The sequence below is a fragment of the Lissotriton vulgaris genome, chromosome 3_1 (assembly GCF_964263255.1).
Source record: "Lissotriton vulgaris chromosome 3_1, aLisVul1.2, whole genome shotgun sequence".
NCBI lineage: Eukaryota > Metazoa > Chordata > Amphibia > Caudata > Salamandridae > Lissotriton > Lissotriton vulgaris.
The window spans coordinates 1,778,336,900-1,778,362,446 of NC_141689.1; positions in this window are offsets into that span (position 1 = coordinate 1,778,336,900).

Sequence of the window (25,547 nt, forward strand, 5' to 3'; positions counted from 1 at the left end):
GTCATGCCAGGTGAGCGTTGTAGGGGAAGGGAAATCCTGTAAAGAGTCATTTTCTCTCTGGATTTCCCTTCTCTTTTTGAAACTCAGGAGCAGCAACATTGGCTTGGTGTCATCAGGGCTTTAAGTGGAAGCTTTTTCAATATTATATACAAGGCATAGTTGCTGCTTATTTATCTTATGCAACTAACAACCATTGACAAAGCCAATAGTCCTGGCTTGTTGTAGGTATGATGTTACTTGTTATATCATATATCTGGGTGCAATGACAGAAACAGCAAAATACAAGTCCGGCAGCACACAATACTAAGCACAGATTTTTAGCTTACATTTTTAAGCCACACCCTTAATTACATTGGCCCGCCCCTTTGAGAGACCCCCTCCCCCAGTTTTTCCATCCCACTTAAAGCTCTGGGTGCAGTTCATTCAAAAATGTAAAGACAATATGGTACATTATCAAGAAGGGCGTTAGAATTATTGCTGCTTTAGCGGCAGGAAACTGCCGCTAAAGCGCTGATAATGGGCTTGATAATATATCCTTGAGAATTCAAATAGAAGCCCATATTCACACCAGAACATGGGCTTCTATGGGAATTCACAACGGCATATCATCAAGTCCATTATCGCCGCTTTAGCTGTAGTTTTCTGCTGCTAAAGCGGCGATAATTTTGACACTGTTTCTTGATAATATGCCCCAATATTCGATGTTGAGACATAACTATGGATACTTCAGATTACAAGCGTTTTCCCACTAACCTGAGGTGACGCTCATAGGAAAGGTTTTACTGCAGTTTCAGAAACATGAAAAATCCACTCGAACCTTGGGGCATATTAGCAAGAACCTCATTAAAATTGACTTCTATTGGGATTCTATAACGCATATTAACAAGCCCATTATCGCTGTTTTAGCAGCAGTTTCCTGCAGCTAAAAAGGCGATAATTTTAACGAGGTTCTTGCTAATATTCCCCTTGTCTGATAAGAACGGTGGCTAGATGGAATGGAGGAGGATGTAGACCAGGTGAAAGGCCGTCAGGACATGAGATCTGGATTTCCTGGGTAACGAGGCACCATCACCAGTCTTTTAAAGCTCTAATTCACGGAGGACAGAGAAAGTGAAAGTAAACAGATACACTGCACATACACAAACAACTAAAGCATGTACAGCAGTGTATCTATTTGATGACCCTGACATCAGGTGGCATGCAGTAAAGCTTTGAGTCTGATGATGCCAAGTCACATGGTAAACACATGTCCCGCCCTTCTGCCTCCTACAAAGAAAGCCTTCTAGATGCTCCTTCAAGATTGACAGCCCCCAGTTCTCCTCAAATAACGCTTGCAGTGCGTCATTATGGGTGTCACCACGACGGCCTGTGATTCCACAAATCTGCATTAGGTTGGAACATGCGCACTAGTGCATGTGCCTGTAAAAAATGCAAGGAAGCCTGACCTTCGATGCTGCTAGGGCCAGGCACAGCTAATTTTTAACTTACTATTGTAATAATCATTATAATAGTAATTAGAAAATTAGTATGATGCTAATATTAGGGGAAATAAAGGGGGGCGTTTCCCTTTTGCCCAAAGGAAGCAGTTGTCCCTGGGGCTGGCACTGAATGCGGTGTGGGCCGGAAGGCTGGCCGGGAGGGCTGGTGGCTGTCTGGACAAGTGGACCATAGGATGGAGAATCGACAGAGAATCAGGAGCGTCAGACGATCGATCCAGCCCAACCTGCTGCCTTCTGCCCACTCGCTAAACTCACTGCTCAGGATGCCCAGAAGCCGAGAAACCAAACTCCAACTTTGCTGTGCTCCAAACCCGCTGCCTACTTTAAACTTCGTCACGACACGTACTCAATGCCGAAAAACCTTTAATAACCCACATTTAGTCAATGCGCTGAGGGAAAGCAAGAGGCAGTTTGATCAGTGGAATATAAAACTCGTTGATCCTGTGGTAAGCAAATGCCCTGCCTGCTTCCTGGAGTTACATGCAAGTATAAATAAAGGGACAGGCCAGGAGATCAAACCAAAAAATAGGAACACATCCTCCACCGGTTCAGTTATAAGGGGCAACACAAAGTGAAATCCCTCCCAGGAAATCATGAAAGAGACATTAACAATGATGGCAAGTAGTTCCGGTGAAGGAGACATTGTAAAGCCCAATTTACAACACTAAAAGATTGGGAGTGGCTACCAAGTACATTAAATTCCCTCACCTAGCTCAGTTCCACAAATCACCACAAACCGGAAAAGGGGTGGGGTAATGGGCGCTTGCCTCAGCTGGCAGCGTTGCAGGGCTTCCGGGGATGGGACTCCATAGGCCTCTCGGTTCTGGGGGATGTCATGAAGGATCTGACACTTAAATCGTTTCAGGATTTGCAGGACGAATATGGGATGCCACGATCCCAATTCTACATATACCTCCAGTTTAGGCACGTCCTGGCCCCTAGTTTGGAGGGTCTGGAGTCTCTCCCCGACTTCTGCCCTATTGAGGCGAAGGTCTTTATGGGGGAGCTACCGGACTGCAAGATTTCCCGCATATATCAAACACTGATCATTCACTGTTCCACTAATTTGCAGAGGCTAAAGAATGAGTGGGAGGCGGACGTGGGGGACCTGGAGGAAGAAGATAGGGCGGAGGCTCTAGCGAGCCCGGGGGAGTGGCAATAGCTACGTGCCTGCGGCTGGTACAATTCAAATACCTACACAGGGTGTACTTCACGAGAGTGCCTCTGTGGAGGGCAGGAATGGTCGCATCCCCCGAGTGTCTCTGCTGTCAGCGGGAGGAAGGCACGCTCTTACACACAGTCTGAAGTTGCCTATCACTGCATAGCCTCTGGAGGGGGGTGTTCTCCTGCCTGTCAGAGGTGTTGGGTTGGGAGCTCCCTTGCACGCCACGCCTGGCCCTGCTACATGTTATGGCGGGAGTGGGGGTCAATCATTATAAGCAACACCTCCTGTTATTAGGTCTCACGTTGGCAAGAAGGGATATTGGGACATGGAGAAATGGGATGGATTTTTGTATGGGGCTCGAGCAGTCAATTTTTATTGCCAGGGGGTGCCCACACAAACATTATAAGATTTGGAAGAGGAGGGGCAGACTACAGGGGTCTGGAACTGGATCCGCCTCAGGAGGGAGATGTATGCTTGCCGGACTGACTTCTATGCTGGTTTCATGAGTACTGGGTGGTCGATGGGTATGCAGTTACGCTCTTGATGTACCTTTTTCCTTTCTTTGTAACATGGGCGCAACCGGGGGAGGGGGGTGAGTTTGGGGAGGAGGGGTTTGTTTAAATGCGGTTTGTTCACTTTCATAAAAGTCAAAGTCATTATTTCTGGGTATTTGATGTGTGCAGAGTCCTCTGGATTGCAGAGCCATGCAGCTTATGTGAAACGTGACAAATAAAATTTGTTTAAAAAAAACAAAACAGAAAAGTTGAATATAAGAGGTCTAACCCACTCACCAGTTAAAAATGAAACACATTATCGCACTTCAAGAAACATAGGCAATAAAACTCTTCCTCCTGGCCAGATTTTACAGTATATGAATCTCCTGCAATGGCCTCCGGCGGGGTGTAAGTCTATGTGAGGAACGATTTAATGGCAACAACTATGGTGTTAAATGTAAAAGAGGGGGACTATATCATCTTGAAAATAACCCTGACCCGCAGTGGGCGAACAGAGTCAATGCTATCCCTCATCGTAGGTTGCATCTATCTACACCCCATCAGTTCAAGAAGAGAAGCCACCTTGACGTCATAGCTCCCAACTTTACGGGATCTCATTGCATCAAATCTGGATGACATGTAGATAATTATGGGTGATTTTAACACCAACTTAATGCAGGATGACTTGAACGGCAGCTCAACGGGTCTTACCTATAAGATTTGGTATATATACAGCAAATTAATGTGCAAAATCCAAGGAGCGAGAAGCAAGGCAAAGCGCTTGCGGCATAATTAAATCAACTGGGCCTCCACACCATAAAAATGGTAGAGTAGTGCTGGACATTACAGTGGCCAATACACACACATCTTACCTGAGGATGGCTACCCCACACTATATGTGGGTGTCTTTGGCACATTTCCAAATAATAAGCAAATTTAAAGTCGCCACGACCCTAGCCACTGACCATGTCATTCTTCGCTGCAAAGTCATAATACTGTGCCCCTGCCGCCATAAAGCGGGCCTCATTTGAAAGCAAGATGACCTTGAACCCAGTAATAGGGCAAGTTGGAACTTGGTAAACCACGAAGGGCATGGAACATGAGTGAACATGTTCTTAGAGGGGATCCTGAATGGTGGCAATAAATATATTTAAACTTAAATCTGTGGGGGCGTCTCGCCACACATTTAAAGGAGGCAGACTGTATTCAAACAAGAAATGTCAGCACTATGGAATCAGGTCAGCCCACGCCTACAAGTAGCAAAAATCAAATTAGCGGCTTAAAACGAAAAGTCAAGAAAGCTCTGAAGACCCTCACTAGCAACAAAGGGGAGAACAAATGGCAGTAACTCCAGATTACCACGATAAGGCAAAAATATAGAAAAATCCTCTACACCCAGAGAAGAGAGGAAGAAGCCAGAAAATGGATCGAATTGCATATGATTGTAAAATCAAAGGACCAATAAAAATTCTGGCGGGCGATCAATAAAAGCCTCACTCGAACTATACGCAGGGCGTGGCCAAGCACGATCTGGAATGGCCGCGTAGTGGGTGAGCTCCGTTGTCGGTGAGCCCTTTCCCCTATCCTGAAGGACTATCCTGTAGTCCTGTACACATCACCTGGTAGCCCACCCCGGTATCTGTGGCGGCTGGTTTTGCGGAGCTGCGGCCGCCACTGGAGGCGGTCCCTGCCTGGGCCGTGAAGCCGGGGCCCACAGTGTCGGCTCCAGCCCAGAGAAAACTACTTCCAGCCCGCCCTGCCGGAGGATCCGAGGCTGGTGCTGCTGCCTGTCCACTGCCGCATCGGGGCTGTGCGGCGTAACGCTCACGCATCGAGAATAATAAGGAGCGGAGGAGGCGGTGACGGGGGCTTTGCTGCGGCGGCTGCTAGTACGGCGTTTCGCTTTGAGGTGACGGCCGCCGGATCCGGGGGCGGTGGGCGGGAGGGGGTACTATTCCCGACCCCCAATTCAGACTATACCTGCCCTTTGATTGCCCTTTTTTTGCGCTAACGATTCCCAGTTTGGAATTGCGGTGTGTGCTAAGAAGTGGGGGCGGTGGATTAGAAGTGGCCCCGGACACTACAAGTTTTGCAACAGGACAGTCTGAGTCTTATGACGTGGTGCCTGTGGAGGCCTCCTGGCATAGTGGTACATTGCGAGGGGCTAAGACCGTGCCAGTTCTCGCCTGTACGGCACATTCAAGACAAACCTGTTGCCACTGGGCCCCGGTGACCAGAGCTGTACTGCTGGCCAAGGACTGGGAGTGTGGCGCAGGGCGGATCAACGGTCGGAACCTGTCTGCTGGCCCTTAAATAAGACTGCTGCTTGTGAGATGGAACGAGTAAAAGGCCCTGGGGCCAAAGGCTCGAAAACAGTCCAGGCCAATAAACTGGATTGTTACACAATCACCAAGGACACACAATGGTCTTTAAAATGCTTTTGCTCCCTAGGTTTCTTTATGCACTACAGAATACTCCATTCCCTGTCCCTCTCTCTTATTTTAAGACAATTGACGCAGAAATGTCCTCCTTACTCTGGGACGGAAAACCAGCTCGTATAGCCCAAGCTAAACTGGTACGTAGCTGGTACGATGGAGGAATAGCCTTGCCAAGTGGTAAACTATACTATTGGGCTGCACAATTGATGATTATTAACCAATGGCTACATACTCCACAGCACGAACCAGCATATAGACTTGACAGGTATATAATCCCCATAGAAAACCTGATGAAGGCCTTATACACCAACAAACGTAGGCATGCGCTTACAGGCCAGACGGCACACACAGTGAGAATCTGGCATACGGCACAAAGGGCTCTGGGATGGGAGGGAGTACTCACACTGGCCACCCCACTTTGGGAAACACGCCGCTTGGGCACACTAGCTAATACTAAAGGGTTTAGGCAATGGGACCTAATTGGCATCACAACAATCGGTGACCTATGGCATCAGGGAGAAATCATTGCATTCACAGCCCTACAAGAAAAGTACGGAATGGCTGATACTGAGCTATTCCGATACACCCAAATCAAGCATGCACTACATAGTGCCATCCCACCAGGCACGGAACTAGCTGAAACATCCCCTCTTGAGGATAGGCTTCTCACCGACTACCTGGGGAAGAAAGCAATATCCCAAACATATTGTGAGCTCGTAAATAATCTCCCAGATCCCACGGTGGTCCTCCGCAGCAAGTGGGAGATAGAATTAGGAGACATAGAGGATTCTGATTGGCTGGAGGCGCTGGCGTCTCCAAGGGAGACATCAATCCCATCCCGACTAAAATTAATACAACTCAAGATACTACATCGCATATACTACTCCCGCACACTGTTACATAAGCTGGGCCGCGCACCGGATCCGTGCTGCCTCAGAGGCTGCGGAATCACAGGAACGTACTTCCATATCATATGGGAATGTGCCAAAATAAAAACATACTGGGAACAAGTAATGATTGAGATAACGGAGGCAAGCGAAGTAGAAGTTCAACCAGACCCCGGGTGCTGTCTATTAAATATCTGGTAACCTACAGACCTGAATTGAGGCTTACAAACTTGGGCGACACATGGAATGGTGATAGCAAAGCTAAGAATTGGGGGTCGGGAATAGTACCAACACGAACGCAATAGGAGAACGACATGGATGCAGCAATGGTAGCGGAAAGGGCTGTGTATACTCATAGAGGATGTCCCAAAAAATGGTCCCAAATATGGGGGAAGTCGAAGTAATACAGAGGAAATATATGTGAGCCGCCACATGCGATATCTGACTCTGAAGCCAGCCCATAAAACTGTAAGGAACGGGTACTGACTGTGTAAATGCCTGGAGGATACTGGGGAGGGGCAGGGGGAGGGGAGGGGAGGGAAGGACTACAATTTTATTGTATAAATACTGTCTAAGAAACCTCTGCATGCTCAGCATATGAGCTGACCAGGGGCTCCTCCCTGCCGAGAGGAGCCCCTGGCGAGATGAGGAACTTTCGCACAGATTTCACTTATCGAATGTGTATGTGTATGCCACATATATCCATGCCCGAGGCAGTAAACCATAAAGTGTACTGATACATTAATATTGGAGAAAAACGATGTCTGTGTATGTTAAATATGAACTTTTACTGATAATTGTACTATTCTGTAAAAAGCTAATAAAATGTTTAAAAAAAAAAAAAAGGACCCACAATGGGGGCGGCTCTCTGAAGAAACGGTGAAGGGGACCACGACCGAGGAGGAACCTGTGCTCTCCCTGAAAGACGTATTGGATGCTATTACTGGGGTCAAGACCTCGCTGGAACACAAAATGGACTTCATGGCTATTGATATTAACTTAATCAGGGCAGATATTGCCAATTGCTGAATTTCCCTGTGTGTCCTTTCCCTTCCCCTCGCGCTGAAATACTAGACGCGATCTTACTACTCTGGCATTGTAGAATTTAAATACTGTCACTTAATGACGCCCACAACCATTTAGGAGGAAAGGTGCATTGTACCTGGTAATTCTTTCTATTTCTCAGTTAAGAGCAGCCTACTTGCTCGGACTTTCTCTGGGGGTGTGGCCGATTGAAAGCCCGTCATCTCTAGGGACTGGGTGATTACAACAGCGGCCATCTTAGTGTGGGCTCGCTGGGAATGTCGCTCGGACGACGTTATAAAAACATACGTACATGGCTCCGCGCAGCGGACGCGCATTGCGGGCGCGCCGATCACGCGCCGGAGTCAAGCCAGAGTCCAGCCCGTCTGCGCCCGTCTGCACCCGTCCGCGATCGAACGGGGCGCGGGGCTGGACTCCATACGTCTGGCACCCCACCACCTGTAGAGCCACACACCAATAAGACTCACCGCCGTCATTACTCTAATGCCGACCTGCTGAAACTTGGTAAGCCACTATCCTGTTGTTGCTTGCACTCTATAGACCCGGTGTCTTTACCCGCTCAATACAACATATGCCATCAATCACTTCCCATAATTACCCCTACCACGAATAAAATGCTGTACCTTAATATGGCATCACTGAACTGCAGGTCTTTGCCTAAGCATAGAATTGAAATTAATGACTTGCTGATTAACGAAGATCTGGACACCTTGTTTCTCACTGAAACATGGTTAGATGAAGCTTCCTCTCCGGAGATCTTAGAGGCCATACCGAATAACTACTGCCTTCTGAGAATCGACCGTCAGAGGCAAAGGGGGGGAGGACTGGCAATGATATGTAAAAAAGAACTAGAATGTACATTAAACGAACTAAAAATTGCGGACAGTGAATGCGGCAGATTCACCATAAAATTAGATGCTACCAACACAATCACGGGCTTACTCATATATAGACCCCCTTATTGAACTGGCTACTCAGCTCGCCATTAGATATAAAAATGTCATCATACTTGGCGACCTCAATATCCATCTAGAGGATAGCCACTCCAAGGAAGCTCAACTCTTACTGAATGCTTTCAACGCAGTGGATCTTAAACTTCTCTCCACTGCGCCCACTCATCAACAAGGGCATCTATTAGACCCCATATTTACTAACTGGGAAGGCGTAAATATTTTTCCACCTATCCCACTAATATGGTCTGACCATAGTATGGTGCCATTTAAGATAGTCAGAAAATGTATCATCAATACTCATGCCAAAATGCCTCCCTACAGACGCCGTAATTTTAAAAAATGCACCCCTGAACTGCTGTCACAGGAACTTACCAAACACCTCCCTTTAACAGGAAACTCCCTACAGGAAATATGGGATAACTTTGAATCATGGATAACTAAAGCGTTAGACAAAATTGCTCCATGGACTACCAAACCACCAGCTCGACAAACTAAAAATGCCCCCTGGTTCTCTGAAAAACTTAAAAAGGCAAAAGCCCTATGTAAATCCATAGAACGAAAGTGGAGGAAAAACTACACTCCAGAACTCAAAGAAAATTATAGAAGCGAGCTGAAAAAATACCAAAAACTGGTAAGACTAGAGAAAAGCTTCTACTACAAAAGCAGAATTGTAGAATCTAAAAACCCTACTAAGGAACTATTCGGCATCTACAGAGAAATCACTATCTCCTCCCGCCTGGATACTAAAGACACCTACTCCACAGTGATATGCGACCAGATAGCTGATTTCTTCGTGGAGAAGGTAGAAAAAATTCATGCCACCTTTCCTAGCAGTACCAGGACAGATAAAAACAAGGTAGCTAATCCAGATTCCTTATCCCACAAATCCCTTTTTACCAACTTCAGGACCCCCAACAAACAGGAATTAGCGAAGATCATAAATAGTATTTGTTCAGGCTCCCCTATGGACGCCTGCCCTCCGGAACAGTATAAAGCAGTCATGGAAAACTTACTATTGGATCAAATACGTAACATGATCACACTATCATTCCAAGAAGGTCATGTCCTGAAAAACTGGAAATCTGCCCAGGTAATACTATTAAAAAAAAAACCTAATATCCCAATTACTCAGCTCCAAAACTTAAGGCCAATTTCGCTTCTCCCTTTCTGTGCCAAAATCATAGAAAAGGTGGACAATCTTCAACTTATGGAGTTCTTAGAGAAGGAATCGCTCCTCCACCCCTCTCAGTCAGGGTTCAGATCGGGCCATTCAACCGAATCAGCTGTTCTGTATTCTACCGAACAGATTCGGAAGATAGTGGATGAGGGAGAGACAGCAGCTTTGGTCCTACTGGACTTGAGTGCAGCGTTTGATACCGTGCTGCACTCAACGCTGCTGTCTCGGCTCTCAGACATGGGAGTAAAAGGCCCAGCTCTCACCTGGTTCCAGTCCTACCTCACTGACAGAACTTTCCAACTTCACTGCCCACCCTTTAAGTCATCTCCTCGCAGTGTGAGCCATGGGGTTCCACAGGGCTCTAGTTTGAGCCCTACTTTATTCAACATCTACATGGAACCCCTGGCACACATTGCGGAGGAATTTGGGGTGGGCATTGTCAGTTACGCTGACGACACCCAGTTGGTGTTCAAAATAACGCCAGACAATAGAGACTCAGCTTCCAACTTCTCTAATTGTATGCTATCAATAGCGAAGTGGATGAACACCAACTGTCTCCGTTTAAACGGAGATAAAACTGAGGTACTGATAGTAGGGAAAGATGCTTCTGTCTGGTCCCATGCATGGTGGCCTAGCGAACTAGGAGAATTACCTCGGCCTGTGGAGAAGGTGAAAAATCTCGGAGTCATGCTTGACGCCGACCTCTCAGGCAAAGCCCAGGTGAACAAAGTCACAAGCAAATGCTATGGCACCTTAAAAGTATTCCGTAAAGTACTCGACCTTCTGCCGACCGAAGCGAGAAAAACCATTTCCATGCATTAATATCCCCTCATTTGGACTATGGCAATGTTCTCCTACTCTGTCTAAATCAAAAGGGTCTGCACCAGCTAAAATGCATACAGAATTCAGCAGCACGACTGGTGCTCGGTCTCCCTCGGAGATCATCTACTAAACATGCACTTGCCACGCTTCACTGGCTCCCTATTAAAGAGAGAATCATATTCAAGACTCTCTGCTATGCACACCGTATTGCTCAAAACAAAGGCCCTAGCTATCTGAGAGATCTTATTACCATCCATAGGCCGATCAGAGACCTTAGATCGTCAGGCATGATGCTATTTAAAACCCCCCGCATCACAAAAGCTAAGATGGGCGGAAAATCCTTCCGCTATCTGGCCACCAAATTTTGGAATGCTCTGCCAATCCATCTATGGATGGAGCCATCTGAAATGAGTTTCAGAGCTAAACTTAAAACTCACTTATTCCCCAGATACTAACTTTATCTCCTATGGTTCATGTTCTTCCTGATGGGTTTGCATTTTGCAGTCAGCGTGGGGACACACAGCTTTGTGCAGCCAGGCGCTTAATAAATGCTTATTATTATATGGGGAAACTTAATGAGAAGGTGAAACAAGTTGAGCTCACAGCTTCCAGACTGGTGGAGGACGTCTCACAACTACAAAGGGAGGTCCGGGAGCTACGGGAATCCCGCGATACCGTAGATCTCAAGCTGGATGACTATGAGGGCCACCTCCGCTGCAATAATCTACGCATCTTAGGTGTGCCGGAAAAGTCAGAAGGGCAAGCACCCGACCTATTCGTGGAAGACCTCATACTCAAGCCCCTAAAACCGAAGGGCCTCAGTAAGTTCTTTGTCATAGAGCGGGCGCACAGGGTCCTGGGCGGCCGTCACAGGCCGGGCGCTCCCCGCGGCCAATGTTGGACCGAGTCCTGAACTACATAGATAGAGATGTTATCCTCAAAGCTCTAGGGCCAACGCTCAACTTAAGTATGAAAATGCTACCATCTCCCTTTTTCCGGACTTCACGCAAAGAGTGCAAAAGCAAAGGAGATCCTATCTGTCGGTGAAGGGAGATCTGAGGGAAAGAGGCATGAAATACTCGATGTTGTTCCCTGCTCATCTCAGGGTCGAGTCGGAGGGCCGAGCATGGTTTTTTGATCAGCTGGAGGTGGTGATGGAGTGGCTCGAATACTGGGGAACACAGGCCCCTACGGACAGAGGAGATGGTGGCGGAGCGGACTCTCAGCCTTCTTGAAACTGAGGCCAGTTGACCATATGATCTGTTTAGAGGGTGGGCGGTGGGGGTTGGGTGGGGGAATGGGACATCTCTATTAGTGCTATAGGGGCGCAAGGGGTTTGCTACTTTGCAAAATTGACATTTCGCAGGACCAATTACTATATAAGATGGGACACAGACCGGGGCTCATTGACTGTTACCCATAAGTGTTTTTGTATTCTTTCTTTTGAATTTTCAGGGCAACAGGCACTCTGCGTTTTTCAGCGGGCAGTTTGAGGCCCAGTGGGCAGGGCAGAGGGGCGGGGGGGTTTCGGGGGGGGGCAGTTTGTTTCACCTGTTGGGTGGTTTGTTGGTTGCATCAACACAATACATTTTATCGTTACGCAGCATATGGAGGATTGTCAATTCAACTATGTAGATGATGGGGGGTAGGGAAGTGTAGATTTTGAGTTGGAATGTAAATGGGTTGGAGGATAAAATCAAACGAAGTGTGGTCCTTCAGTACCTCAAAAGGCAAGCGCCAGACGTGGCCTTGCTTCAGGAGACACATCTCGTCTGGAACTCATACAAAGCCATGCACAGAATGGGGTACAAGCTGGTTGCACACTCCGATTTTACGTCGGGCTCCAAGGGAGTGGACATTTTGATCCGCAAGGCTTTTCTTTTGGCAATTGTCTCCACGTGGGAGGATGGTGGGGGTAGATATATTAGAGTCACAGGCCTGTGGGAGGGACATAATATCACCTACCTATCTGTCTATGTTCCCCCGGGGCTGCAGGGCATGACATTTGCAGACTTGGGGAAGCTCTTACTTAATCTTCCTGAGGGACTTCTAATCCTGGGTGGTGACTTCAACGCAGTCATCTCTGGAATGGTGGACAGGCATCCCTCGTGGGAAACGGGGCGGGGGATCCTGTGGCTGCCTGATTTTATGGATGCGATGGGCTTAATCGATGGCTGGAGACTGCTTCACCCTGATCAAAAACAATACACATTCCACTCGGGGGCACACAATAGCCTCTCCCGATTAGATTACTGTTTAGTCCATGCTGCACAAGCGTCCTACATAACTGAAGGCACACACTTGGCCAGGGGCATTTCAGACCACTCTCCTCTATGGGTCCACGTGATCATAACTCGGGGTACAGCGGGAAGGGTTGCCCCCATCAACCTGTGGCATCTACGTAATCCTAAAATCCGCAAAGATCTCATTAACACACTAGATGATTACTTCACCAACAACGAGGGGTCTGTGTCCTCTTCCCGGTCCCTTTGGGAGACCTTTAAAAGGGCTATCAGGGGTCAGGCGCTGTCATTGATAGCGGGCTTGGAAAAAGAGAAAAATAGGGAAGTGGTTGACCTGGAGACTGAAATCGGTGCGCTGGAGGGAGAGTTGGAACTGGGAGTGACGCAAGCCAAACTTCATCTCTTGTGCCTCAAACAACATGACTACAAAGCACTAGTAACTGACAGGGCCAAGGCTCTTGGCAGAGAACAGCAGGGCAGGCTCTATGATCTGGGGGATAAGGCAGGGAAGCTTATTGCATGGCTGGACAAAAGAGTCTGGCTTGCCGCCTGGTCCCGGAGCTCCTCATGGAGGAGGGAGTATCGCTTACTGACCCTCAAGACATAGTGGACAGGTTTGCAGACCACTTTCAGTCAGTTTATACTTCTGTCTCTCCTCAGTCGGAGGCTGACTCCCAGTTACTACTCCGAGATATACAGCTCCCTTGTCTTTGCCCCGAGGATCGGGAATTCATGGACAGTGCATTAACAACGGACAAGATTGCCCAAGCCATCCCTTCCTTGGACCCCGGGAAGGCGCAAGGCCCCAACGGGCTCCCTATTGAACTCTATAAGCTTAAGCCTGATAAGTTGGCTCCTTACTTGAAAGATATGTATGTCGAGTCTAGAGAGGGGGGGCGGCTCTGCCTAGGGACCAAAGAGTGGAGACGGTGGTCGTAATTCTTAAGGAGGGCAAGGTCAAAACTAACTGTGCCTCATATAGGTCTATTGCTTTATTAAACGCTGAACCCAAGATTTTGGCCAAGCTCCTGTCAAACAGACTAGTGTAGGTCGTGAGTGGGCTTGTCCACCCAGATCAGTCGGGCTTCATACCCCACAGAAATACGGCCCTAAATCTGCGCAGATTGCATGGGGTGATAGCGAAAGCCCATACTCTACAGGAACCAGCGGTAATTGCTTCACTTGATGCAACTATGGCCTTTAACCCTATTGAATGGCCCTATTTGTGGGCGTCTGCTGTATACGGAACCGCTTGCCCAAATAGTAGTTAATAACAGGGTTTCAGCGCCATTTCTGCTCGGTTTGGGCACCCAACAGGGCTGCCCGTTATCCCCCCTCCTTTTCTCACTTGCCCTGGAGCCTCTCGCCGCCTGGCTGCGTTGGGAACCATCCATTTGGGGCATTCGGTGGTCCCCGGAATGGGAGGATTGTGTATCTTTATACGCAGATGATATTCTGCTCTACCTGACCTCTCCTCGTAAGTCCCTTGGTGTGGTTTTCGATGTCCTGGCCTCCTTTCGGAGAAATTCGGGACTTTCAATCAACTGGGGGAAATTTGTGCTGTTTGTGTTGAGGGGAGACCCCCCGGTCCCTCCGCGAAACTGTCCCATACAAGTCAATACGGAAGGCTTCAAGTATTTGGGAGTTTTTATTTCTCTTGACCCAACGGTCAGATATGCCCAAAATCTTCTTCCCCCGTTGCAGAGGCTCAGGAGTGATATTGCTAACTGGAGGAGGCTCCCTCTTTCGTTGTTGGGCATAGCAGCCCTCTTTAAAATGATGGCTCTGCCTTGTTTCCTGTATGCCCTTCAGAATACTTTGGATGCAGTGCCTGCCAGTTATTTTCGTGAGGTTGAAAGTTTGCAGCGTAGTCTATTATGGGAGGGCAGACCCCGTATTGCTCTAAATAAGCTGACACTTCCCTGGTACGATGGGGGCATCGCCCTCCCTGATATCCAAAGATATTATTGGGCTTCCCAGCTGGCTGCGATCAATCATGGCACATATGGTCCAGTTAACGACCCCAGATATGCCATGGATAGATGGCTTCCTCCTGGGGGTGGGTATAGCAGGGCCTTGTACTCAAGACCGACGAAATTGGACTTGACAGGGCCGGCCAAGCATACTGTCCGTATCTGGCATGATGCCATGAGTTCCCTGGGTTGGAGAGATAAATTGACCATGCCACCCCGCTCTGTGATTCAGGGATGCTAGGCAAGCTGTGGAGGACAAAGGGGTTCGATAAGTGGGACCTTATTGGTATCTCCACCATTAAAGATATCTGGGGTAAGGGGACGATTAAATCATTTGAAGATGCCGAATATTTCTGCTATGCACAGGTCCGGCATTTGCTTCATGCGGCGCTACCTGGGGATACGGTTCCCCCGGAGGCCTCACCTCTGGAGGATAGAATTCTAGACGGCATACCTCCCCGGAAAATGCGATCTCCTTGATTTACAAGAAGCTAATCAATCACAGAGCTGATCCCCTTGAGACACTGAGGGACAGGTGGGTGCAAGATGGAATAGAACTAGATGATGAGGACTGACAGACGGCTGTATCTTCCCCAAGGGAGGTCGCTATTCCAGCTCGACTAAAGCTGGTTCAGCTTAAGATACTGCACAGGGTTTACGTCACAGGACCCCGACTAGTACACATGAGACTGTCTGATAAGGCACTATGTAGACGGCAATATGGCCTTACAGGTACATTTATACACATCGTCTGGGAATGCGAACACATCACCACATACTGGCGCAAAATACACTACACTATGCGCAAGGTGTTGGGGGTCTCTTTGATGCCGGAGGCGAGGAGATGCCTCATAATCATATGGGAACCAACTGACCTCAATACCTCACAGACACAATGGTCTACCTTGGGCTTCATGTTAGTGAAAATAAATATTGCCCAGCTATGGGGAGCCGAACAGCCTCCCACCCTGGAAGTGTGGGAAAACAACTTAGATTGGTGTATGTTTAGGGAAAAACCAACATACCTTGCGAGGGGACGCCCTCGAAAATTGTCACTGGTGTGGGGACCCTGGAATCGTTACAGTGGAGAAATTTGTACGCCACCTAGGCATGCTGATTTAGATGACCCACCTCCCCGTGAAGTTCCCTTTCATTTGTGATTTCATTTATCCTTGTACCCCCTGCTATATTATTTGCAACATGACAGTGACCTCTGTAATGTGATTTTTGCTGATGCTTTTGTTTAATAAAAAGAACTATTAAAAAAAAATAAAAGCCTCACTCCAAAGTCCCAGCCAACAGGTGGCAATTTTGCTCCCACTGAATGGAAATTGTATAAGACAAGTCTATTGACAGAACAAGCAGAGGATAAAAATAAAAGCAAGGCACTTGGCCACAACATCAGCTAGCTACCAAGACCATCTGGCTCAGTGACTGGCGATCTGACAACAATACGCCTGGTTGAAGTAACGATGGCCATTAAGGCAATGCACCCAAGCGGTGCCCCATGCCCAAGTAGTATTCCTGCAGCAGAATACAAATGGGCTCCAACCAAATGGGCCTCGGTTATGGCCCCATTATTCCAGCAATATCTATTGTGGTCATGCAAATCGCGAGGGGCTCATTACTGGTACCACTACACAAAAAAGGCTCTCAGTCATGCCCAGGGAACTGCCGGCTAATTTCGCTCCTTGATACAGAAGGGAAGTGCTTTGCCAGTATTCTGAACAAGGAGCTCCAAGCCTGGGGAGAGGGCAACAATAAAATTCCGAATTGCCAAACAGGTTTCCAAAGGGGCTGTCATACTGAGATCCTTCAAACAATCAATCAATCAGGGTTTTCTAAGCGCGCTACTCACCCGCGAGGGTCTCAAGGCGCTGAGAAGGGGCAGGAGGGGTCAGCAGATCCGTTCAGCCGAAGAGCCAGGTCTTGAGTCTTCCTGAAGGTGCCTGATATCTGCCGGGAGCTCGTTCCATGTTTTGGCCGCAATGTGGGAGAAGGATCTTCCTCCTGCTCTAGCTCTGTGGATGCACGGGGTTTCGGCCAGTGCACGGTTGGAAGATTGGAGGTTCCTTTTGGGTACGTGGAAGTTAATTGTGTCGTTGAGGTATTCGGGTCCAGTGTTCTGTAGCCATTTATAGGCGTGGGTGAGGATTTTGAAGGTTACTCTTTTCTCCACGGGGAGCCAGTGGAACCTTCGTAGGTGTTGGCTGATGTGTCCATGCCGTGGGGTGCCGGGGATGCGTCTGGCGGCGGTGTTCTGAATCGTCTGGAGTTTACCTGTCTGTCCCACCTGGGTGAAGTAATCATGGCCACAAATGGCAAGGCCCTCTACGCTGGGGTTATAGACCTTCAAACACCCTTCATTAGCATTTTAAGATCAAGGCTTTGGTCAAAACTGATTGCATGGGGAATTCCAACCAATTTGCTTGAAGCCATCACCGCTCTCTATACTGATACGTGGGTTAAAACAAAAGTCAGCGCCGGATGGACCACCACGGCAAAAATCAAGAAAGACAAGGGCCTAAAACAAGGATGGATATTAACACCTCTACTGTTTAACCTGTATTTGGCTGACCTGCCAACCCACTTGGAAATGGTGAGGGCACCATAGTACAATTGTTACAATATGCAGACAACACTGTGCTCCTCGAATTAACGCCTATTGGGTTGCAGCGTCTTTTCAATGCACTCGCAGCTTACTACAAAAGCAACAGCTTGAGGATAAATGTAACAAAAACAAAAGTCTTGATAATTTCATCTAAACTGATAAAAATGGGTCCTGGTCCATCAAGGGGAGCCCTATTGAAGTTGTGGAAACATAAAAAATACGTAGGAGTTTAGCTTGAACACATTTTACCCCACATCCACGCACAACAGACAGCCGTAAATTCACTGGAATGGGCCTTTCGCAAATTATGAAGGTCACTGGTTAATCCTGATTTAAGGCCATCGCTGAAGCTGATAGGTTGCAAATGACTTCCAATAATAACGCATAGTGCAATCACCGTTAGAGAAAGAATGGCTAACTAGCTAGACAGGGCGCTATCCATCTGTTACCGAAGAGTTTTTTCCCTTTCCAACTCTGTACGACACGCCCAAATTCGACAGAAGTTCTGCTTGGTTTCATAGCACTGGGCACTTAAAGCCAAGTATTTAACATAATGCGTGAAAGCCAAACAAGCCAAAGAAAGCACGTTGAAAAGAATGATTTGGGAAATAATATTAAAAAAAGGCTAACTGGCACAAGTACTTCAACTTTGCTTTGGACACAATAGAGGCCTGAGAGATCTGGTCCAGTGGTCTCCCAATGACAATAGTCTCCAAACTGATAACCAAGCAAGCAAAAGCAATCTCCAGGGAACAGGACAATCCGACCATTAAGAAATTGGCCCATGGCAGCTGGGCATCTAATCTGTACAAGATGAGGCTGTGCTTAGGGTTACTCCCATTGAAATTGTACTGGTATTGCCGGAGAAACTTTGATAAGCATGACAGATACTGCCAATTTTGTGCAAGACAGGAGGAATCACTAATCCACATACTTTACATTTGTGAAAAGGCTGCTCCACCTAAGAATATTCTGGCTGTGCCCAATATGGCATGCCTTAAATATCAGAAATTGTCATGCAGTCATTGAAGCATGCCTAAAAAGCGGGAAACATCCTTTACAACGCGGTTATTACACCGCAATGCTGTAACATCGCGGTCGTTACAACGACCGCATGTAACAACGCTATACCATTACAACGCAAGTCATTACATCGACTTGCGCTAGATGGTGTGCTAACATTAAAAATGGTTTTGCGTACTATCCCAACACCTTCCCTACTGATAAGTGGAGTGGAGTTGGAATAGTAAATTATCCTTTTTTAATGTTAGCACGCCACCTAGCACAAGTCGATGTAAAGACTTGCGTTGTAAAGGCATAGCGTGGTAACATGCAGTCATTGTAACGACTGCGACGTAACAGCACGCGTTGTAATAACACGCGTTGTTACGTCATACATCCCTAAAAAGCAAGTCCTCACAGCTGGCAGCCCGATTCATGAAGTTCCTGAGAGCTGTCTGGGTATCACACACATGTGCACTAAATGATTTTCCCCAATAGACTGTCAATGGCATCATAATCTTTAAATGATTCTCTCCTTTAGTGGGTCTAGGATGTTTTTGCCCCACAGAAGGACTACCTGAGATAAAATCACCTCCCATGCTTTGAAAAACCATTTAGTGTTTGTACTTCAATTTGAGCTTTTTTAAGATGTAATGTGCATTGATACCTTCTTGACCAGACTACATGTCCAGTTTTGGAGCTGGTATAAACACACGGACACAGATATGTGCGCAGACCAGATTACATGCTCGGTTTATGGGGACAGTCTTGTAGCTCATTTGGTGCTAGGATTGTGTCATATGTAGACAACCCACAGATTCTCTTCTCCTTTAAAGAAGGGGAGGATCTGGCTTTCGACTCCATCAAATCTTGCCTTACATCAGTGTTTGCCTGGCTACATCAGAAACCGTTGATGTGCAAAACAGATACAACCGAAATTCTCTTTTTTGGCACCTCAGCGCCCTCTGGCTGGTCTGCTTGCTGGTCAGATGGTTTTGTTCCACTTGTGTCTTACACAGACACAGCCAGGAACTTGGGAGTTAAGTTTGCAAGTGCATGTCCTTCTTACCCCAGATTAGCACAGTGACTGGTATTTGCTTTGGTATATTAAGGGCGTTGAAAAAGTTTCTGTTTTTTCTATCCTTCTCTAATAGGAAAACAGTTATCCAGGCTCTGACAACATCTTGCCTGATTCATGCTAATGCCTTGTATCTTGGCCTTCCAGAATATTCCATCTATAGACTTCAAGTGGTACAAAACGATGTGGCGCGCCTCTTACTGAATCTACCCAAGAGAGCAAGGCTCTAGAGTCATCTTTCCTCTTTGCACTGGCTCCCAGTAAGGAAGAGAATTATGTTCAAAATCTTGCTGATTTTTCATGCTCTTCACAACATTGATCCAGGCTATCTTTCTTCCCGCACTCTTTTCTACAATCCTCCGAGGAGCTTCCGGTCTTAACATCTGGCTCTGGTCAGAGTGCTGAGAGTGAGATTGTCAAGGATTGGTGGGCGTTCCTTTTCCTTGTTAGAGCCGTCTGCATGGAACTCTCTTCTGGTTCACCTGAGGCAGGAAAGTTCATAACCTGCTTTCAGGAAGTGATTAAAAACTTGGCTCTTCACTTTGTAATTTGAATTGGTCTTGGATAAGCGCGGGGACACTCCTAGGCGCATCTGTGCTCTCTACAAATTTGCTTCACCATCAACTCGGGGGCAATAATTGCACTTTAGATTTTTTTATAAAGTATTTTAATATCTGCCCTTTATATTTATGCTTCATCAGAAAGGCATAGGGATTTGTAATAATTTTTCCAAATTTTAGCTATTGCCAATTTGTGCAGGTTTTAGGCCATTTGTTTGGCCCCCATAAGTACTTGCTACGAAGCGTTTATGCAAATATGCATTTGTGGCTTTTATTGTAATAATTTTGAATAGGCGCACAAGAAAGAATCTATTTATTTTTGAGCAAAGATTTGCTACAGTATGTCTACGAGTTATTTGTAGAAACACAAGCTAAATCTTTACAATATGGTTTACCCAGGGAACCAAAAGCAGAGGGTGGGTTTGGGAGGTTATGCAGCGCTGACATTGGTACTCACAGCTGGAATGATGTCTGCACTAAGCAACTTGGTACATTGTATACCATTGACCCCCTTCCTGTTGTAGATGGCTGAAAATATTGGGGTCCACACCTCTAGAGGCAGTGAGATTAAAGTGACATAAGTATGGTAAATAAAATGGTAACCTGGAATGTTAGAGTCTGGGAGATTATATCAAACAATACAGGATATCGAAATAAGGTACTCTGGTCGTCTGAAAGGTGAGTACAGTGCTTTACTGGCTTAAAGGAAGTTATACATAAAAGTGCCATCTGCACATCACCCTCAACCGTTTCCCCTTCAACTAAGCATGGAACCTCCATGGTAACATGGAACGTACAGCGGGAATTTAGGCTCAACATATCCCACCCCTTTAACAATAACAAACAAAATTTGAAAAGAGGAATTAAAACTATAATGAACACAGCAGAAGTCATACTTAAATAAATAGCATAGCATTGAAATTCAATCAATAATATATTCCCTCAAATGTTCAGGCAAATGCCTGGAAAATGACAAGTGTGTAAGGCGTAAAGTCTCAACACATTCTCCAACATCAATTTTTCCCATGCAACTTTGCACAAATCAGCGTTATCATCTGCGATCACCGCCACTCTGGCCTTGTTAAGAGACACGACAATCATTTGTGCACACCACATGTGACATCACACAGAAAACCTGCTCCGGACAGGAGTATTTAAACTCCCCTTTTACTAAATGCCCTCACTTCTTTAGTCTCACCCAACATCCTTCTTAACATTCACACCTCCACTGCAACAAATTTTGTTCTGATAAACAGCATGAACTCTCTTCCTGGCATTCATTACTTTACCCAAGCGAGAAGTATCAATAGTGTTATGTCATATCCATTCCCTATTTAATTTAGATCCGGGACTTGCCCTGCCCACAACAGAAAAGGCATCACACCAGTTGTTACTTTGGGTGTGGATCGCATAGCCTATAGCATTTTGTCAAAAGCCCTTTTCTAATTTAACGTATTTATTAATACCAACTGCGACTTGTCTTTCAAAGTATGGTTGAACCGTTCAACTAAACCATTACTCCTGGGATTGTCACATGGTCTGTGGGGACATTGTCGTCTTTCCTATGTTAGCATGAGCACGCTGCAGACTGTCCCCTGCTTTGAGCACATTTCTACATGAGTTTATTTTGCTTGTGCCGTTCTGAAACTTTCACATAAAACCTACGGTTGTTTTCACGCTTTGCAGGTTCCTGGGATTTAGTCTGAACATTGAGAACAAGTTCGAACAACAATGCCACTTGTTATTCTGTTCTGGTCAGGCCATAGCACCTAGACAAAACATGCAGATGCAGCTGTTGTTTGGAATACCTACTTTGGTCTTATTGGAATACATGAATAGGTAGCACACACGTGGAGAGGGACCTTACCAGGTAGAAGGGAATGACAGTACCTATGATGTAGATCTACCATCTATAGAATGAGGTACGGGGTCTGCTGATAACGCCCAGAGATATGATAATATATAATAATCTTGCTTCTATACAAGGGGAGGGAAGTTAGGCTAAGCTGTTATTCATCATAACAGCTCCTTTTATGTTTATGGACTACTTGCTATGCTGACCGCATTTATGTTATGCATTTTTCTACTGATTGTGGCACATATACTGCATACTAGAAAATGTTAGTTAAAATAAATATTTTAAACTTGTCCGTATATCGTATCTCTGTCATATCTTATTGTGGATGAGTACAAGAGTGTGAGCGTGTGTCTTGCAACTGTGATTCCTGAGAGTTGTGTTCTGGGTGTTTAATCACTTGTTTCTCTGTGAGTGAGTAGGAGGGCAAGTGGGATACTATAACTAGTCGGTCCCTGGCAAATACTTTTTTACTCAAGCCTCTTTTTCGTTCGCATACAAGAGCTCCTTCAAATACGTGATTCCAAGATGCCTATGGAGCAAGTCAGGTTTTAGGGATGTGGTTTGTGCTCAGCAGTTTTCAGTCAACAATAAAGTGTCAAGCACGCAGCGCTCCTCCATAATGGTGCAGAGCGTTGCACCACTCGTCAGAGGCACTAAAAGAAAAATGAAATGGTAATGAAACAATATCATTTTATTTTTCTTTGACTGGATTTTTCATGCATGGAAAGCGAGGCAGGGCCATGACAGGCAAATGGTGCCACCTAGAAGTGCGCATGTATGTTTGGCCATCCGTCCTAGGCCGGCCAACAGCCTGTTTGGAGAATTGCCTCAGGCTCCCAGCAGAGCAGCGTCTGTATTAGCTAAGCAGCCTCTGCTTTCCCAGAAACTGTTGGGAGAGCTCCGAGGTGGGAGGCAGCCGCTGGAGGCCGCAGGGGAAAAGGTAGGTTTTTAAAAATTATTATTTTTTCTCCCATCCCGAATGCCAGTCCTCCCCCCCCTCTAATGATGTGGCTGCCGCTACTGATGTCAAGATAACTCTGGTGATTTAAGTTCCTGCTGGAGAGAGATGAATCTTTGACGAGTGGAGGTTTTCACTTATCATAAAGTAGTGTAGCATGATACATGCTAAAAACATGTATCATGCAGATCGCTGAACTGTACTTATGTCGCTAGCTCAAGTGGTTACTGCTTTTGCCACAGAGATTCTTTTGTTACTTGCAATTCATAAGTTACAATCCTAATATAGCACAGTGACTTATGAATTGTTATCAAAAAGCTGCTTACAAACTGCATGGTATAGGGTAAAACTTTATGGTTTTTTAACGGGCTTTTATTATCCTAATGTTGCTAAAAAGGGTTTGTTTGGTGGAAATAGAGTCTTATTAGCAATACTAACCCCAACCACCTGGGCCAATCCCAACCACCGAAGTACGTTTTAAATCCAGAGTTTAAGCTTCTTCAGACCAAACACTTCTAAAATATACTGCCTACTAGTATGGATGACATGATTCCATGACACCATTGGCTCAATGTTTGATGGTGCTGCTTTTTAAAGATTTGTACTTGTCTCATTCCCATTAATCAGGGAATGATTCAATAGGTCTTTTTTTAATCAAAATGTACTCAAACACTTTGCAACAGGTTTAATAGTGTCCACTTAATTGATATGTGAATTCTTTGAATATATGATTAATATTTTTTTAAAGGTATAATTTTTGGGTATTTAAAATTCAATACCTGTTTTTAATTTGATGTAAAATTATCACTGTTCTTGGTGTTGATCCAGGCCAAGCCCTGCACTTCTGCCGGCAGCCGCAGCTAGGGTTGAAAAAGCACAGCTCCAAGGTCTGTTTGTGATGTGTGCCTCTGTTTGGAAGGGGTCGGGAGGTGTGATCCGTCAATTTTGAGAAATTAGGGTTTTGCCTTGAAACTAAATCGTGTTTCCTAAAGCAGTCGCCCAGAAAACCAAGAGTCTAGCCCATGTCAGTCAAGATCTCCAGATTCCTTCCCTAGCCCTACTTTCAGCTGATATCACTGATGAGCAAATAAAGACAGCTGTGCAGTATTTAGGGCCCCAAGGCAGTAGTTGGGTAGGTCTGATAAGGCAGGCCCAGCTTAGAGCTTCCCTGTTATATCCAATCCACTGCCAAGGCTCTGGTCCAAGCCTTTCTACTGAGGGTGCCCTTGGCTCATCCCCGCCTCACCCCGTTACCACTTTATCCCACTGCCAGCAGCATCTCGTTGATGCACTAATGTTAGAAATGGGGGTCTCTAGCTGGCAGAGGTAGGTACCTTTATCCAAATAGGGACCCTTGCTTCTAGTCAGGGTAAGGGGGATACACACTTAAGATAACTCTTACTCACCCCATGGGCAACTTGGTACGAGCAGATAGGCTTATCCCAAAGGTATGTGTAAAGTATGTGAACTCAAAACACAAAGTAAATGAGGTGAGATCGGCGGGTGGCCCAGAGTCGCCCAGCCGGGATTACAGGTGTCCCCGAAACACACCGACATCATTGGACAAAGATATGGATTTTGATATGTGATGTTGGGTGTGGGGGGTGGGAATGTAGGGCGGACATTTGCCTCAGGGTACTAGTCGCCCGGGTTTCCACGGGTGGTAATCGACCCCTTAAGGGTCTAGTTAGCGGTTGTGGGGTTGGGTAATGGGGATCCATTGGAGCGGGTGGCCACTGACTTCCCGAAGGGGGCGGTGGCTCGCCCACACCGCAACAGATACTTCAATGTTGCTGAGGTATAGGGGGGGGGGAGGGTGGAGGTTCGAGGAGTTGAATTTGGCCCAGGTTTGGGGTGGAGCTTGGGAGACAGTGGGTGTTTGGGGTACTCAGGGAATGTTTATTGCTACACGATGGTCCAGCTGGTTCGATTACTAGATTGTAGGCAGACTCACCTCCATATGCTCAGGCGAATATACATGAGCTCGAATGATGGCGGATAGAGGCCCAGTTCCGGAGCTCCCCAGGGTGGCACTACGGGTCATGAGCTGGAATGTTCGGGGCATGCTCGATAAAATTAAGAGGGGCGCTGTGCTAAAGCAGGGGAAGAGGGAGAAAGCAGATGTCCTCTTGTTACAAGAAACCCATCTCCTGGGAACAAAGACTCTTAGTCTACAGCGATTTGGCTATCAACAGATGTACCACGCAGGGTTTGTCCGAGGGTCCCAGGGTGTTGCGGTATTGCTACATCGGAGGGTGTCATATATATACTCAACACAGTGGGTAGACGCCCTGGGTAGATATGTGTTTGTTCAGGGAACGATTGATGGGGAGCCTGTTGTTTTTGGAAGTGGGTATGTCCCCCCCCCCCCCCCGCTGCAATGGTCCCTGGTGGAGAAACTATTCGCTGTGTGGTCTGAGATCCCGGATGCCCTGGCGGCGGTTGGAGGGGACTGGAACGATGTGATGGATGGTGCGTTGGACCGCTTTCGACCGGGTGGTGGGTTGCCGCTGACTGCGTCTACGAAGTTGTGTGATATGGTGCGGACCTTGGGTTGGACGGATGCCTGGCGCTATCAACACCCAAATAGTAGGGAATACACCTATGTCTCGGCGGTGCATGGCTCCTTCTCACGATTGGATTACCTGTTTGCTCCCTGCTTAATGATAGGAAGGATAGAATCGACGGCCGTATTGCCGCGTGGGCTCTCCGACCACTCCACAATAACTATGGATATCCCCCTAGATCGGAGACGGCAGCCGTTTCGATGGCGCCTCTCCACCTG